The sequence below is a fragment of the Dermacentor albipictus genome, chromosome 9 (assembly GCF_038994185.2).
Source record: "Dermacentor albipictus isolate Rhodes 1998 colony chromosome 9, USDA_Dalb.pri_finalv2, whole genome shotgun sequence".
Taxonomy (NCBI): domain Eukaryota; kingdom Metazoa; phylum Arthropoda; class Arachnida; order Ixodida; family Ixodidae; genus Dermacentor; species Dermacentor albipictus.
This window is the reverse complement of record NC_091829.1, coordinates 74,496,004-74,502,312: the sequence shown is the minus strand read 5'-3', so window position 1 is coordinate 74,502,312 and position 6,309 is coordinate 74,496,004.

The window sequence follows — 6,309 nt, the reverse complement described above, 5'->3', positions numbered from 1 at the left end:
ATCCTGAGCACGAGGTCGCCGTATCGAACCCCGGCCGCGGCGGCCGCATTTCGAAGCGGGCGAAATGCGAAAACACCCGAGTATTTAGATTTAGATGCACGTTAAAGAAATCCACGTGGTCGAAATTTCCGGAGTCCTCCACTACGACGTTAAACATATAAGCCATAATTTATTTTTTTTACCAATGAAACACGCAAGCCGAATGTCCGCATGTTTTCCTTTTGGTTCGTGCCGTATGCCAAGAGATGTACGTTGATTTCGTCTCCCTGTTACCACATCATGCAGTCGCACACGCAGAGAACGAAACTATGTCGTTTTCTCGCGTGTTACAGCACCGCGGTCATGCTCTTTCATCCCGTCTCGCCTGCCTCATTGCTCGCGATTATGGGACTGATCAAGTGTTCACCTGCAGAGCGCGCAAAATCACACGCTGTCCGAAACGAGAGAAACAAGAGAGACCATTCAGCCAAAATGTCACAGAAAAAATAGAAGGTGGGAGTGGGACGTATCCGTCAGACCATCCTCCCGCCATGGCATGGTAAAGCGCAGGGACGGAATTTCGCTTGCAGAGGCTAGGCAGGGCAAGTGGAGAGAGTGTCGACTTGGGCGGTGAAGCTGCTCTCCTGGAATCACAGGTTAGCGCATTGCAAATATTTCCTTCTCTGCTATTAATGATTCAATTTGAAGAATTGTTGCCGCAGAACGCCCCTAAGAAAGCACGTAACCACTTTCAAAGTATAGCCAAAATTTGCCTCGTGGCCCGGTTTAGGATTCCCTTAAGAAGGCCGCATATAAAAGCCCTTCTGTAATGAGTGCTTATGTACCAGTTTTTGTAATAAATAAGATCCCAGTGTCGTCCAAAAGGGGAAGCACTCCATTGTGATAGTGAAATTCGAGACACCTGCGCATAGTGATTTTCGCAGTTTTATCAGCTACAATGCTCACACTTGACGTTCACTTACTAAATAAATTAGCGAACACGATGTCAGACGCACCTAGTCAAACATGAGCAACGCTGTCATGATGAAGAACGTCGACATCAGAAATGAAACGTTTGGAGCAGCCTGTCGCTTCAACGCTTGTTCGAAACGTGAGTTTACGCGATCGTTAACACTAGGCACGGAGGAAGACAGCGCACGTGAAGCGACAAGCCATCTCGGCTCGCCCAACTGTACACCCGCCGCTGATTACCTCCAAGACACCGCACACGGTCAGGCAACGCGCTCAAACACACGAAGAACCATGCGCAGCCACGGGCGCCCATCTTCAAAAGCCCCTCCCGTGTCCGGCATATCTTCGCCAATACGTACGTACATACATACGTACATACATACATACATACATACATACATACATAAATACATACATACATACATACATACATACATACATACATACATACATACATACATACATACATACATACATACATACATACATACATACATACATACATACTACGTATAACATGAACAAGGAGTGAGTATATATCAATTCTTAAAAAAGTAATCCATGGTTATGGTGCTACATGCAAGACAGCTCTTTCGTCGGCGTCTGCAAACTTAATGCTTCGCACACGCAGCGCAGAGGTATCCAGAGGATTACCATTTCATTCTCTTTTTGTTGAGCAATGTCAATAACTACCGCAATCTGAGGGCCGAAATAGAAGGGCAACTTTATGAAATGCATAAAAGGATTTGAAGGCAGGCATAGAATCAATATGAACTATCAGAGAGTATATCTCTACGGCAAGGACCCTTGATGCAAGTAAATTTGGAAAAAGTGACGTCGAGCGATTGGAACGCTAGCCCTTTGTCTTCACAAAACATGTGCCTAAATTGGTTAGATTTGTTAAAATTTTAACGCGATAGCGTTAAGGAGCTCGTGTCGCAGAAAAGCCGGTGTCGTCGGCGTCGGCGGCGTTGACCGTGAGCGATAAATCACGGCAGGCGCTTCATAAATAAAAAGCAACTTCCAAGATTGGCCCGGTGGGAATCGAACCCAGGTCTCCGGAGTGTGAGACGGAGACGCTACCACTCAGCCACGAGTTCGATGCTTCCAAGCGGTGCAAACGCGCCTCTAGTGAATGCGGTGTTGCCTTCGAAACGAGCCGTGGAAAGTTATACTGCGGTGTATATTGGTAATTATGAACATGTAACGTACAGAAGTCACAATTACACGAGTTGCGAAGTGCGTTTCCGCTGCATTTCTTCTGCGCTTTCCGCACACGCAGAGCCATCTTGCGGCAAACACAGAAGACCCCCTCCTCTCAATGTACGGCGCTGCCCCGACAGGAGGCGCGCCGCGCGCGCATTGGGACCGCTGCTAGGCGCGTCGCGGGACTCCCTCTCCCCTGACGACGCTTCGCCGTGCTCCCGGTTTAGATTACTATCTATCTCTCTGCCCGTGCCGATCACGACGTTTGGCTGGCGTAGATCGTTTCCCCTCCGAGACACCGAGTTCTTTGGTTCGTTTGTTTCCCTCAGGCGCACGTTTCGTTGCCGCGGCGAACGCTGCGTTGCTCGACGCTCACCGCGTGATAGGTGGGCGCTAAGTCCGATGCGGGGCGCATCGTAAGTGATCGCTGTGCCGTAGCGCATTGTCTTATACCCCTTGGCGGGTCGACGGGAACGCTGTCGCGTCCCACTCTTGAAGGCGAAGCTTAAGCGTCCCCCAATTTTTCTTTACACCATACAGCGCAATCTGAGAAACCTATGCGTTGGGAGAAAATAGTCAACTACGGCTCGCTCAAACGATTACGTAGGTTGATGAGGCACTAAGCTAATTCTGTAAGATTGGGGGCTGATTTTAAAATGTCTGGAATATAACTGCCTGACAGTCCATTCTATAGAATCGCAATCCGTTGAATGATTGCACGACGAATTCAATCATTTTCAGAAGACGTGATTTCTACAATACGAGCAATAAATCTTCAGGGTTTTCCACCTGCGCTTTGCACTTAACGCAGGGAGAGTTTGAATATTCAACAAGTTTTTCGAAATAAATCTGTCTGCAATATATTTTTTCTCGAAACTACACGCTCGGGTTCTCGATATTTTGCATAGCTTACGATGCTACCTAAAATGCTCTAGCCCTGCGCCAAATTTCGTTTACTGATGGAACCTCAGTGCTGACGCCCGCTATTCCAACTGGGTCGCAAGCCCCAAGGGTAGCGTTGGCCTGGCGGCCTGGGGCACAACTGGAAGCATCCGAAGGTCCTGGCAAAGCATGAGTCGACTACTAACAGAACAACTTGTTTACTCTAGTATCGCAAAAGAGTGGCCGGTCAGGTCGACCGAAGTGGAGAGACGGGAGAGCACGTTACTCAACCGAAGAAATCGGAGCCTCTCTCTAGGCGTCCGGGGGCAGCTGCTTTTATACTCTTGGCGTCGCGGGCAAGAAGGAAGGTCACGGGATGACACAACGTGACAGCGAGGCACGGACGAGCTGAGAGACATGTAGAGACGAGTGTAGTGACGCATCAGCCGGGCCGGCAGCGGTCACACCTCCTCGCTTCACACTTGGGGAGCTGCTCTCCCCGGCTGCCGCGCTTTGACAAGCGTGGACACACACACACACGCACACACAAAGACACGTGGCACTGAACATGCCGGGACGCGCTCAGCGGGGATGCGTCGCGGCTGCTCCGAACGGGCCAAAATGTCCGCCGCTTTGAACGAAGCCCCGGCGTCCGTTGCATCCGCGCCGGCTACACCGCGCGTCGTAGGCGAAACGTAAGAGACCGCCCCGCCGGGGGAAGGAGATCCCGATGGTCAGGGGACTGCATCCGCTGTCCGGAGGGATGTCGCTCGATGATGCTCATAACCGAAGTCAGTCGTCCCTCGGCGTTTCTTGAGCGCAGCGCACCGAGAAGGCCTCGTTCTCACGTTCAGGTTCACACAGGACACTGCAAAGTGACTTCGGGAGAGTTGCCATTTTTGTTCTCGTTCCCAGCAAGCGTTATAACTGCACCGAAACTCAGCCGCTCAGTCAGCAAGCACGGCACAACCCTCACTAAGCCATGCCAGGCTCTTTCCCCTTTTATACTACTGCCTAGTTCCTTACAGTAGTCTAGCAGTACTCAGAACGCGTCCACAAATTGGAAAATTGCACTAGAAAGCACATCATGACTTTGACACACTACACAAAAGCAATATGTTAAAAATCCTGCCTCAAAAAGGAAAACATCAGTAACGAACAACTCTGGGGATGATTCCTACGTTAGGGGCTTCGACTTAAGCAATCGGCGTTACCGTTGAGACTCCCCTTTTTGTAACGCACCTGAAAGGAATGTTGTCGCAAAGCGAGGCTCCAGCGCAGGAGGCGGCCATTTGTGGAAGAGATGTTCTGCAGCCATTGGAGAGGGCAGTGATCCGTCTCGAAGCATGCGAAGCGGAGATCGCAGCGAGCGACCGTACACTAGCTCAGCTGGCGAAAACCCCGTAGCCGCATGCGGCGTGGTCCTCAATGCAAACATCACCCCAGGCAGAAACAGCTCCCAGTCAGTTTGTTGTTCTAACCACAATGCTCTCAACACGCGCTTCATGATGGAGTGGAGCTTCTCAAGGAAATTCGACTGTGGGTGGTACACTGGTCTGTGTAACAGCTTTACCCGCACCTTTCGAGAAAGGCTGTCGTCAAAGCGCTAGTAAACACTGTGCCCTGATCTGATTGGATTTCCGCAGGAAAACCAACTCGCGCAAAATGGACAGTAGTGCATTGACTATCTCAACTGAGCTGAGTTCTTTAAGCGGCACTGCTTCAGGGAACTTTGTCGCTAGGCAGATCACAGTCAAAATGTGTCTGTACCCCGAGGCTGTTACCGGCAGAGGTCCCACTGTATCAATAACGAGCCGTCTAAAAGGCTCCGTAATGATAGGTACCAACTTTAACGGCGCCCTCGATTTGTCCCCTGGTTTGCCCACCCGCTGACAGGTGTCGCATGTCTTCACAAAGTGGTCTGCGTCCCGAAAACACCCTGGCCAATAGTACTCTTGCAAGAGACGGTCCTTAGTTTTCTTAACTCCTAGGTGTCCGGACCACGAACCCCCATGCGACAAGCGCAACAGATCCTGACGGTAGCACTGAGGCACGATCAGCTGATCGAACTCCACTCCCCTGCGGTCCATATGCTTCCGGTACAGGACCCCACCTCTTTCCACAAAGCGAGCATTTTTCTTGGCGATACCTTCCTTGACAATGCAACGTATGTTTTCTATGCTGCCATCCTTCTTTTGCTCGGCTATCAAAGCCGCCCGGCTGACTTTTAGCAACCTATTAAGTCCGTCTGACGTAGGCGCGATGAGCAAATCTGCAGAGAGCTCTTCTAACTTTCCAGCATCGGGAATTTCCTCTCCAATATCTTGTGCCTTTAACGCTACAGGCTCAATTTCATTCAGTTCAGGCGTGCTCTGAATATCAGCTTGCTGCCCCTCTGACCCTTTCTCATCGTTCGACAACATCGGCCCCGCAACTACCGCCCTTGCAGCGAGCTTCCGCACCTTCGATCTGGTTAAGGCCTGAACGCTAGCCTCACCAAACAAAAGCCCCTCCTCACGCAGGAGGTGATCGGACCTGTTCGAAAATAGGTACCGGTACTGGGGGGGCAGCATAGATGACACTGCCGCCTCCGTCTAAAGTGCTCCGAAAGGTCCTTCAATAAGCACTTTTGCAGACACACGCTATGAGCTTCAACGGCTTGCTTGATCCATGCGCACTCGCCCGTGAACATATCGGGTTCTACGTAAGAGGGGTGAACTACATCCATTATAGCTGCGGAATCGCGAAAAACTCGGCACTCTTTCCCGTTCACGAGGAGGTCTCGCATGTAAGGGTCGAGAAGCTTCATGTTCTCGTCAGTGCTGCATAACGACAAAAACACGACTTTTGTTTTTGTTTCCGGACACTGCGCCGAAAAGTGACCCGGCTTCTGGCACGTATAACACACGCGCACTTGCCTCGTCTCGAACCGCTTTCTGCGTTCGACTTCGGCTGCCCCCGTCTCCTTTCGTTCGCTCGGACTGCTTTCACTCGCATCCGCACTACGTGTGTCCCCCTTTGCTCTCATGGGCGTGAACTTCGGCCTCTCAAACTTGGAGCCAAATTCACCCTTTTGACCATCCTTAGCTCCGCGAGCCCGACGCGTCACAAACTCCTCGGCTAGCTCAGCGGCTCTAGCCACAGTACTAACATCTGGCCTATCCAAGACCCAGTAGCGCACGTTCTCAGGTAACCGACTATAAAACTGTTCTAGCCCGAAACACTGCAGAACTTTCTCGTGGTCACCAAACGCTTTCTCTTCTTTGAGCC